At 37.5% G+C, this 12,106-nt stretch overlaps 1 long non-coding RNA gene and 1 pseudogene across 1 annotated transcript; both read left to right on the forward strand.

Moving 5' to 3' along the window:
- The first annotated feature begins 3,394 nt into the window (after nt 1-3,394).
- Nucleotides 3,395-6,028, forward strand: LOC141579985 (keratin, type II cytoskeletal 8 pseudogene; annotated as a pseudogene).
- Nucleotides 6,029-6,177: 149 nt separating this feature from the next.
- Nucleotides 6,178-10,687, forward strand: LOC141580166 (uncharacterized). The gene is made up of 3 exons (XR_012512258.1): nt 6,178-6,415; nt 6,855-6,906; nt 9,214-10,687. It is a non-coding gene; the product is annotated as an uncharacterized LOC141580166 (long non-coding RNA).
- Nucleotides 10,688-12,106: the final 1,419 nt, after the last annotated feature.

Below are 12,106 nucleotides of genomic sequence, written 5' to 3' on the forward strand. Positions count from 1 at the left end.
AAATTACCTATTTTCAGACAGTTCTTTATAGCAGCATTAAAATGGACTAAGACAGAAGGCTTAAAAGGAAACAAACTCATTTTCTATTGTGACACTATTTGGGTCTAATACATACTGGGAAACCAAGAAGTTAAGTCAAAAAACGGTTCTTTATGTCATAACACTATTTTACAATTGAACTTATTATGTAAAAAAGAAGGAAAATGGGGAGGGATCCCTTAAATAATGGCTTTTATGGCCCTTTACCAGACAACTGTAGGATGTTTGGCTCATGTTATTTTCAGGCACCAAGAAGCTGCACCCAGGTGACTCCCTCCTAGTTATTCCCCCTAGATAGCCCATGCTCCCCTGAAGCTTCCTCAGCCTCCCAATTCTTAGGGGAGGCCCACCAGTTTTCTAGTGTAGTATTCCACCACACGGTCATCAGGCAACCCTCCCCCTTATCCAACTAGCCCTAGCCTATACCTCTCATTGCCTGAGGAAGTAAGCCCTACCAGTACCACCAGGAGGGGAACCCTATATCAGCCCCTAAAATCAAACTTGTGTCTATTGTGGGAGGTAGCTGATGGAGATGTCAGGGAGAGGGACGATCAGAGTACATGTGTCTTTTTCTGTGTGTGATTTGGCTTTATGCAAGGATAATTTTGGCCAGATTTTGGAGAATCAAGGGAAGTTCATTGAGGATTTTGTTAAGTTGACCATGTCATTTGACTTAATTTCACATAATTTGCAAAAAATTATTGTCCACCTGCTGTACCATAGATAAGAAACAGAGGATTCTGAGTTCTGTCCATAAATATGCAGATGGAGTGGCCACACATAACTTAGACCATGCCAGTTAACATGTGGAAAGAGATACAGTTCCAGATATGGACCCTTGGTAGGATTACCAGAGGGCTTCCCAAGATCTCACATGCAAAAATCACATGGTAAGTTGCTTCTTTTTTGGTAAATTGCTTAATAAAAGAAGTGAAAAGATGTGTAGTTAAGCCAGTTAATCATGACAAGATTAAAGAAGTAACACAAAGAAAGGTTGAAATTCCTGCTCTGTTTCAAGACCATTTGGTTGAGACCCTCAGGGAATATACTAATAAAGAATTTCCCAGAATGGAAAAGTCTCCTGTGTACGGATTTTATTACTCAATCTGCCTCTGACATTAGGAAGAAGATATAAAAGGCAGAAATGGGACCTCAAATTCCTATGAGCCAATTCTTAAACATGGCCTTTAGAATTTACAATAGGGGCAGGGCAGAGGCAGAGGAAAAAATCAAAAGAAATAGCCAAAAAGTACAATTGTTAGTGGCTGTTTTAAGCCCCCTGACACCTCAGGATAAATCAATCTAAATAAGTGTCCCAAGACAGATGTCTGGGATGTTCAGACAAGAAACCCTAACTCATCAGCCCTTGGGCCAGAATCAGTATGTCTTCTGTAAACAAGAGGGCCATTTGAAAAGGGACTTCCCCAGTTTCCATAGGGAGCCTTGGCTACCCAAACCTATCATTTGCAAGAGAACAGAGGATTTACACAGCCCAATATCCCCCATGACTACCATTAAATACCTTACCATCTCTACAGAGGAGCCTTGAGTAACTCTTGATGTGGCAGGAAAAAATACTAAGTTAATGATGTACTTTTAAAGGATAATTCAAATTATGGACTTGAGAAGGTGACTTATGAAATAAGATAGAAAGTAACCAGTAAGTAGGAGAGAGAAATATATGAAGAAAGATAAGGATATGAAGGCATATTTTTGGTAAAGAATGATATAAATGTAAAAGAATTTTGTATGAGAAAGGATCTTGTATGATAAATTATTGTCCTACCGAAGAGTGACTGTTTTTTTGTTTGTTTGTTTATGAAAGAGGTAATATAGGACTAGTCAGAAAGTTCAAGCATGTTGTACATGATCTGTGTAAGTCATGCTGAAGTTCATGAAGGGGAATGTATGAAAGAATTTTGTGTATGATTAAGTTGGCTGGCATTCAAAGGGAAGTGCTTATAATAGTCTTTCTAGAAGGTGATCTCTTATGTTAAAATAAGGTTTTCTTAAGGTATAGATTTGCTGTTAATAAAATTTCAAGAAATTTTTCTTTTCAATACTATAACCTTTTTTAAAAATATTTCTCAGATTCATATCTCAGAAATTCAACTGTCATGTCTCACTATTTTCAGCATTTTTTCCTTTTGAGAAGACCTAAAATGATAACTGTCTTTAGCTTTTTCATTCTTTAGCTTTTTAATTTTTCTACTCCAGTTCTAACTGTTGTTATGTCCTGATGCTAAAATATTTTGTCTTAGAGGTCTATAAAAGCAAAGTTTTCCTCCAGTATAACTTGATTCTATACTCTTGTTTTCTCTTAATATGTAACTTTATTTTTGTCTGTTGGTTTTTTATTTATATTGCTTAAAACAGTTTTAAGAGCAAATTAGGGCCTGCCTATCTCCATTCCTGTCTGACCAAAAACATTTAATTGGTTACAAAAAACTTGAAAAATTAATTCAATCTATGACAAGAAACAGTGTTGGACATTCCTGACTATGCCTCCCATTGGAATTTAGGTCAAGTTCAAAAGTATTTCCCTTTCCCACAAAGCAAAAGTTTAGCTCCACTGCTCAACCAGGAGATCTAGTCCCAATAAAAACCTGGAAAGAAGGATTTACTGGGGATCAATTACAACTAAAATGAAAGGGACTATGTCAGGTATTGTTAAACACCTCTACTGCTGTTAAACTTCAGAGAATCACTAGCTAGGTACGCTTGTCCAGGATCAAACCTCTTTCCTATTAGTCTCCCCCACCAAGTTCAAGAGAAGGATCATGACCTACATTAATAACTGAATAGCTGGGCATGGTAGCTTATGCCTGTAATCCCAGCACTTTGGGAAGCCAAGGCAGGTGGATCATCAGAGGTCAGGAGTTTGAAACCAGTCTGACCAACATGGTGAAACCCTGTCTCTAGTAAAAATACAAAAATTAGCTTGGCGTGGTGATGCCTGCCTGAACTTCCAGCTACTTGGGTGGGTGAGGCAGGAGAATCTGTTAAACCCAGGAGGCAGAGGCTGCAGTGAGCCAAGATCACCCCACTGCACTCCTGCCTGGATGACAGGGCCCACGTGAACCTGGGAGGCAGAGGCTGTAGTGAGTCAAGATTGTGCCATTGCACTCCAGTCTGTGAGACAGAATGAAACTCCATCTAAATAAATAAATAAATAAATAAAAACCGAACAAATGGAGATTAACATTCAAAAATATATGAACAAGCTTCCTGGATACATAGATTTAACCAGGGCACTGATCCCCACTTTATCTGGTCAGCTATCAAAATTGCCTTTCCAAGTCTTACCTGGCTTTGACCTTTCCTAGGACCTTTTTTATCTATTGTGTTACTACTAATGTTTGGCCCTTGCTTGTTTAACCTCATTGTAAAGTTTGTGTCTTCTAGATTACAACAATTCCATGTAAAGACAAAGCTGCCCAGAGAGGGCAGCAGCAGCTTCTGGGGTGGCCTGGCCAGAGACTATGATGGAGCCAGAGGTATCACTGCCATCATAGTCAACCAGAGCCTGCTGAACCCCCTCAACCTGGAGGTGGACCCCAATATCCAGGCCATGCGCACCCAGGAGAAGGAGCAGATCAAGACCCCCAACAACAAGTTTTCCTCCTTCATCGACAAGGTACAGTTTCTGGAGCAGCAGAACAAGATGCTGGAGACCAAATGGAGCCTCCTATAGCAGCAGAAGATAGCTCAGAGTAACGTGGACAACATGTTCAAGAGCTACATCAAAAACCTTAGGTGGCAACTGGAGACTCTGGGCCAAGAGAAGCTGAAGCCGGAGGTGGAGACTGGCAACATGCAGGGGCTGGTGGAGGACTTCAAGAACATGAGGTTGAGATCAATAAGCATACAGAGATGGAGAATGAATTTGTCTTCATTAAGAAGGATGTGGATGAAGCTTACATGAACAGGGTAGAGCTGGAGTCTCATGTGGAAGGCCTGACTGATGAGATCAATTTCCTCAGGCAGCTGTATAAAGAGGAGATCTAAGAGCTGCAGCCTTAGATCTCAGACACAGTCAGTAGTGCTGTCCATGGACAAGAGCTGCTCCCTGGACATGGACTGCATCATTGCTAAGGTCATGGCACAGTATGAGGAGATTGCCAACCACAGCAAGGCTGAGGCTCAGAGCATGTATCAGATAAAGTATGAGGAGCTGCAGACACTGGCTGCAGTAAATAGGCACAGGCAATGATTTCATGACAAAAACATCAAAATGCAATGAAAGTGAAGATTGACAAATGGGATCTAAGTAAACTAAAGAGCTTCTGCACAGCAAAAGAAACTATCATGAGTCAACAGATGACCTATGGATTGGGAGAAAAATTGTGCAATCTATCCATCTGACAAAGGTCTAATACCCTGAGGCCACAAAAAACTTAAACAAATTTACAAGAAAACAAACAAACAACTCCATCAAAAAGTGGGCAAAGGACATGAGCAGACACTTCTCAAAAGAAGACATTTATGTGGCCAAGAAACATGGAAAAAAATCACTAACCATTACAGAAATGCACATCAAAACCACAATGAGTTACCATCTCACACTAGTCAGACGGACGATTATTAACAATGAGTTACCATCTCACACTAGTCAGAAGGACGATTATTAAAAAGTCAAGAAATAACACATGTTGGTGAGGCTGTGGAGAAATAGGTATGCTTTACACTGTTGGTGGGAATGAAAATTAGTTCATCCATTGTGAAAGAGAGTGTGATGATTCCTCAAAGATCTAGAAACAGAAATATCATTTGACCCAGCAATCCTATTACTGGTTATATGCCCAAAGGAATATAAATCATTCAGTTATAAAGATTCATACACATATATGTTCATTGCGGCACTATTCATGGTAGCAAAGACATGGAATCAACCCAAATGCCCATCAACGATAGACTGAATAAAGAAAATGTGGTACATATGTAACATGGAATACTAGGCAGCCATAAAAAGGAATGAGATTATGTCTTTTGCGGAGACATGGATGGAGATGGAAGCCATTATCCTCAGCAAACTAACACAAGAACAGAGAACCAAGTACCACATGTTCTCACTTAATGACTGCAGGGAGGGGAACAACATACATTGGAGCCTGTCCAGGGTGTGGGGGAGGGAGAATATCAGGATAAATCGCTAATGCATGTGGGGCTTAATACCTAGGTGATGGGTTTATAGGTATGGCAAACCACCATGGCACACACTTACCTGTGTAACAAACCTGCATGTCTCTGCACATGTACCCTGGAACATTAAATAAAATAAAATAAAAGCCACCAATGGCTCATACGCTGTAGACTGTGGGCACACTGCCTCTGGGTTAGCGCTGGACCACAAGGAGCTGCACTCATTCAATAAGAGTTGCTTTCTCTCAGCACTGGCTAGCCCCTGAATTTTTCCTGGGTGAAGTCAAGACCCCCCGCTTGCTGTGTTTCATCCAGGCTTTATCTTTTCCTTCTACTCTATCTACACAGTGCAGCCAAAATGAGAATTTTTAAAAATGTGAATCTGATATAAAGATATCAAAGCATTCCTATAACTATAAAATTAAGTCTAACTTTCTTAATACTGGCAAGGTTATCCATGCTTATCTTTTCAGATTCATCCCCTACAGTCTCTTGCTATGCATGTTATATAATGGAAAAAACCCAGCAAATCTATAAGGAATTAGTTGTCTTGTTTCCTTTTTTATTGCTTTTTCATAGATAGGCTAAGATAGAAAGGAATATATATGCCTGTATGTATACTGACTTCTTTCAATTCATCCTTTCATTTTCTTGATGAGATTTCCACTGTAATAACTTCAATGTCAGTTGAAGATGTCAATCCATTCAATATAAGCCAATTAATCAGCAAGTTAATATGATGAGTGCTAGGAATTTAACTTCTTATAACAATTATTATTCATTTGCAGTTTGAAAAATGCAAAAATCTGAAAATTTCATGCCAGAATTTATTATGACAAGATTTAGACATGAGAACAAGTTATAATTAAATGAGGTATTTACAATACTTTAAATTTTTATTATACTAAGATTCACTTTGCATACTGGATATATATTATATTCATACCAATTCCTCGAAAGCTTTTTTCAAGTTATTCAGAATTAAGATAAACAAGTTTCAAATTGTAAATCCTCTGTTTTCAAGAGAAAAAAGCCTCAATACAAACTGAATGTGAATGGATACTGAAAGGTAACTACACAGAAAGCAGCTGATTGGGGCACTCAATTACCACTAAATAATTCAGCATCTCTAATGGAAATCAGATCCAATGTTTCCCCAGTGAAGGAACAGCCTTTCTTGGTTACCAAATACTCAGCTACTCAAGAGCTTTAGAAAATAACAATGAAGTAAAAGGTAAGAAATATTTTAATGGTGTTCACATTCTCTTGGGTGCTTTCTTGGCAAGAATTTCCCAGCTTCCTAGCAACTGCTGCCATTATGGAGAGACGAAGAGAGTGAGAGAAAGAAATCAATATTTAAATCTGAAACATCCAGAAAGCTCAAGGAGGGGTGCCGTATTAACTGGTTTGTGTATGTGTTTGGCCTTTCAAAAAACCCAGTCTTAAGAGGAGAGAAGACATTTTAAGCAAATAACTCATTAGGAATCAAATAGAAAGGTTTGGTTAGCTCATTACAAACACATTTAATTTAAGGAAGAATATTCATGTGAGACTTTTGTCTAGAAATTTCAATAATAGAATGAACTGTTGCATAAAGTAATGTGTGTGTGTGTGTGTGTGTGTGTGTGTGTGTGTGTGTGTGTGTGTTTTCCTCTCTGTCTCTCTCAAAACAGGAAGAGAATATTGATTTCCAAGTCTTGGCCACCAGCCCCACTTCTTCTCACTGTAAGTATTGCGATGAATGAATTTGTGTCTCTAAAAGCACTAAGCAATCTTCAAGAAAGTACTGCTTTATAAATAAAAAAGCTTTATTATTATTGGGTAAAAATGTTAGAAAGTTGGAACTCTTATCAAAGGATGTTGGTGCCCCGACATTTGCTGTCAGCTCTGAAAAGGTGGCTGTGAAACTCATTGTATCCAATCCTGGTTGGCTTGGGGCCCAGCATACAGTGGGATTTCTGGCCAATGGCCCCATACAGTGGGATGACTGGAGCCTGGCCCAGGGATTAGAGAGCTTTCATTTCTTTGTCTCATTGATATTAGTCACAGAATCTCCCTTTTCATTTACAACCCAAACCCCCATCCCATGCAGGCGGGGGACAGGGGGTGCAGAAGCAGAAGTTGCTGCAAACTCTGAGCTTTTATACCCCAAGAGAAAGAAGAAAATGTCCATTTTCAACTCAGCAATCCAACATCTGTATGTATTTCGTTATGCACATTTACCAGGAAGTGGATAGTCTGATATGTCATTGAAGGGAGAATTGCCCTAAAGATATAAGATATTGCAAGTTAACCTTAGATAAACAAGGTATTCTATATCTTAAGCCTTCTTTTTGTTTCTCCCTTTCTTTTTTTCTTTTCTTTTGCCCTCCCTAATGAACTAATTACTATTTTGAAATTTCATCTGAAAGAACAATTTGGTGAACATAATTTGTGGGCACATTTTCTTCAATTCCTAGTTATGTGTGTGTGCGTGTGTGTGTGTGTGCGTGTGTGTGTGTGTGTGTGTGTGTGTGTGTGTGTATCCTTTAGAAAAAGCCATATATATCATTTGTTGCTAATTGTCCTTTGATTCTTTACATGTGCATGTGTAATTGTGTATTTGTGTGCATGTATGTTGTGTATGCTTTGCAAAATCCATCAGTAATAATATGTCCTGGAGCCACATTCCTCTTGAGTCTTGGAAAATGCTCTGCTGAGTGCTATAGGATAAACTTTGGTCTTGAATAATAATAATAATAATCTTGTCCTAGATATTTATGCCCAGAAACTGAAAGTAATTTTCAAAATAAAACCAAGAAATGAATTGATAAATAGCAACTGATCTTAAAATAAACCACAGAGCTCCAATATATCATAACAAAGTGACCAACCTTTTATCTCTTTGCCTGATTCCCTTAAAATCAATTTATATAAAAATAGAAATATTAATGTCTTAAAGAAGGTCAAAATTGAACACATGTGCATAACCTTGTTCCTTTTCATTATATTACAGAATTTCCATTAGTGAGAAACCAGTTAATCCCAGCTACAAAATATGCTTCTTTTCTGAAACCAGCTGAGAGGTAGAGGGAAAGAAGGCGAGAACCCTTAGATGACACATAAATGCCCTGATGAAAAATTGTCACCCTCTTCATTAGAGGATTAAACTTCAGCTTCTTCAGCTATGTAGTAGTAATAATGATATCTATCCTTAAAGGGTTCATGATGTGCATTAAATGATAAAATATATGTGAAAGACTTTGCAGAATTTACATTAATTGAGAAGGCATTGTTGTTGCAGTATTTGAAGATGTCAGTATTTAAGAGGGTGTGTTTCTGCGACTACATCTTTAAGGGCTTCTAAGTTCCTAAAATTGTAATGAAGTGTCTAATTCATAATTAGAACAGCAGGAATTTTAAATATTGCTACTCTTATCATATTTTAGTGATAAGAAAATGAAGGTTAACAGCCATTAGTGATTTATCCAAAGTCAGAAAACAACTCAGCAGATCAGGGAATCCTGCTTCAGCTTATTTTTTAAACTCCAGATTCTTGCATCTGAATTCCTTTCAAAGGGCAACTCACTGTTTTCTTTTAATGAACAGTGAACTCTGAGAGAGGTAGTGCCATAGTGGACAGCTCAGTGTGGCCAAGTAATCCTAGAAAGGCTTTATAGTTTAGGGGGAACTTGACTGAAGGGTAGGATTTATGTACATGTAGCAGATCAGGAAGATCCATACCTTATAGGTATGGAAAATAGCAAGAACCTTTGAGGCCTGCAAAAGCATGTTGTGAATAGAGGCCACTGGAGAGAGTTACCAGGCTATGAGAAATAATGCACTGGAGATTGTACAAAAGACATATGCATTATTAGTAAAGGCCAAATTTTAGATGATGCCTTTCAAGTAAATTTTGCCTAATGCTATAAAAGTTTAGATTTTTGACAGAAAGTCTGACAGGTTCTTAATGGATTTCTTTTCTTTTTGGTTGTCTCCATGCTTTGTACATTGCCAAATTAATCTTCCTAAATAGAACTTGCATTGTGTCAGTCTGTTTCAGAACACTCCCATGTCACTGCAGTGTCTATAATAAAAGCAAATTCAAGATCTGCCACAAGGTAAGCTTCCAACCTGCCTCACGTTTGCTTCTTGATCTGGTTCCTCTCTTTCAGCCAAAATAGTCTATGAACCATTTCCAGAATTCCTCCTGGACTTCTGGGGCTTCCTAGACTAGAATAATAGCCATCCCTGACTCCACTCATCACGTTTTTTCTAAACCCGTTTTTCAAAACCCAGTATAAACTATTCTGTTTCTTTTGAGTCTTCTTTCATCTTCTCTAATCCACACAGTGGAAGCTTTTTCTTTTGGACCAAGAAAACAGCTTTTTCTTTTGGACCAAGAAAACAACTTTCTGTAAACTCATATGCATTTGTCAGTAGTGCCTTGGCTGTAATCTCTTTGAGGACAGAGCACATGCTACCTTCAAGCCAGTCTTGAAGCAGAATCTCAGAGGGCTGACTGGCCAGGCACTTACACACTGCAGACATCCTTCTTGGTTGAGTACCAATTGAATATCTGTTAATAATAAAGTTCAGAATCTACTTTGAGAAATGAGCAAATAAAATCAATTTCTTAAAAATGAAGAAGCTACTTTTGAAAGTCCCAGGATACAACTTCTCCTTAACAGAATGTATGTTTAAAGGATTTGTTATTGCACAATATACATTTTTTTCCCTTTCACATTAATGGAGGCCCAAGTTAATACAATATCTGTCCAGAGTTTAATGTGGTATTTGTTAATATTCTTTGTTAATTTGATAGGTGATAGTACAGTGTTTATTAATTACCAAGCAGCATTCTAAACGTGTTAGATGTTTAATTTTTGGCAAACTTACAGGACAAGGAATGTTATTATTCTTACTTTACAAATGCTAACCCAAGGCACAGAGGGGTTGAGTAACATACCAAAAGCCACACAGATAGTGTGAGTAAAAGGCCTAGGATTTGAAATCAGGCAATCTGACTTCATGGTCAATACTGTTAACCATTACACCATATTATCTCTTTATTTAATTAATTAATTTTTTTAGAAACAGAGTCCTGCTATGTTGCCTAGGCTGGCCTTGAACACCTGGACTCAAGCAATGCTCCTACCTCAGTGTCCCCAGTGGCTGGGACTATAGTCATGGGCCATAGTGCCCAGCTTATTTTATTTCTTAAATAAATTTTATTGAGATACAGTCAACAACTTTAGTTATACACAATAAAATGCACTCATTTTAAATGTGTGGTTTGATGACTTTGACAAGTGTATATTCCATGTAATCACCATATTAGAATATTTGGTAGTGCCATCAACTTCTCTCCCCATCCCCAACTTGTAGTCCCAGGCAACCAATGACGTATGTTTTGCCAGTGTAGATTAGGTTTGCTTTTTTCTGGAAATTCATATCATGAAATTAGCATATACAGTGTGTGTTCCTAAGTGTCTGGCTGTTTTTCTCAGTGCAACATTTTTGAATTTAATCCATATTTTTTCATTTATCAGTAGTTTATTCTTTTATTGATTAATAATATCTCATTGAATGGCTCTACTAAAATTTATTAACATATTCATCAATTGATGGATTTCTAATGTGGAGCTATTATGAATAAAGATGCTATGGGCATCTATGTACAAACCTCTGTTTGGACCACATTTCTCTAGAGCAAATACCTAAGAGCGAACAGTCTGTATCTAGGAAAGTCTAATCATATGGTAGGTGTATGTTTAATTTATAAGAAGCTGTCAAATGGTTTTCCAAAGTGGTTGTACTATTTTACATTTCTACCAACACTTGAGATTTCCAGTCTTTTTAATTTTAGCTCTTTGAGTATGTGGGTAGGTGGCAGCTCATTGAGGTTTTAATTCGCTTTTCTTTGACAGGGCAAATGAAGGTAAGTATTTCTCATATGCTGATTGGCATTTACATATTTTCTTTGCCTACTTTTTGTTGGATTGATTGACTTTTGATTATTGGGTTATATGAGATCTTCAAATACCTGAATCACAATTTTTGTCAGATATGTATTTTGAGAATATTTACTTGCATTCTCTGGATTGCTTTATTATCATTATTAATTAATTAGTGTATTTTTTCTTTTCTTTTCTTTTCTTTTCTTTTTGATATGGGGTCTTGCTTTGTCCCTCTGATTGGAGTGCAGTGGTGTAATCATAGCTCATTACAGCTTTGATATCGTTGGCTCAGCTTACCCTCTCACCTCAGCCTTCCTAGCAGCTTGGACTACAGGCATCTATCAGAACACTCAGCTAATTTTTTTCAAAAAATTATTTATTTTTTTTGTAAAGATTAGGTCTTGCTGTGTTGCCCAGGCTGGTCTCCAATTCTCAGTCTTAAATGGACTCCCAGAGTGCTGGGATTACAGGTGTGAGCCACTGTGCCTGGACTATTATGTTTAATGATGGCTTGCAAATTTTAATTTTGATGAAGTCCAATTTATTACTATTTTAATAAAAGTTTGTACTTTTAACATGCTAGCTAAGGAATCTTTGCCTACTCCAAAATAACAAATATTTTATTTCATTATATTGTAGAAATGTTACAGCATTTGCTTTTATGTTTAGGCCTTTAATCCATTTTGAGTTAATTTTTCTCTATGGTCTCAGAGTTTATGTTTTTCCATATGGGTGTCTAGTTCTTTCAGCACTAGTTGCTGGACAACCTATCCTTTCCCCATTGAAAAGTGTTTGATTCCATTTGTGAATTGACCATCGTTTCCCATTGTTCTATAAATCTATCTTTATGCCAGTACTCTACAATAATCTTGATTATTGTAGCTTTATAGTAAGACCAAGTAGAATCCTCTGTTTTTTTTAATTTCACAAATGGTCTGCCTAGTCTATGTTCTTTACACTTTCATATACATTTTGGTTTCAGGTTG

This window comes from Saimiri boliviensis, chromosome 10 (genome assembly GCF_048565385.1).
Source record: "Saimiri boliviensis isolate mSaiBol1 chromosome 10, mSaiBol1.pri, whole genome shotgun sequence".
NCBI classification, from domain to species: Eukaryota; Metazoa; Chordata; class Mammalia; order Primates; family Cebidae; genus Saimiri; species Saimiri boliviensis.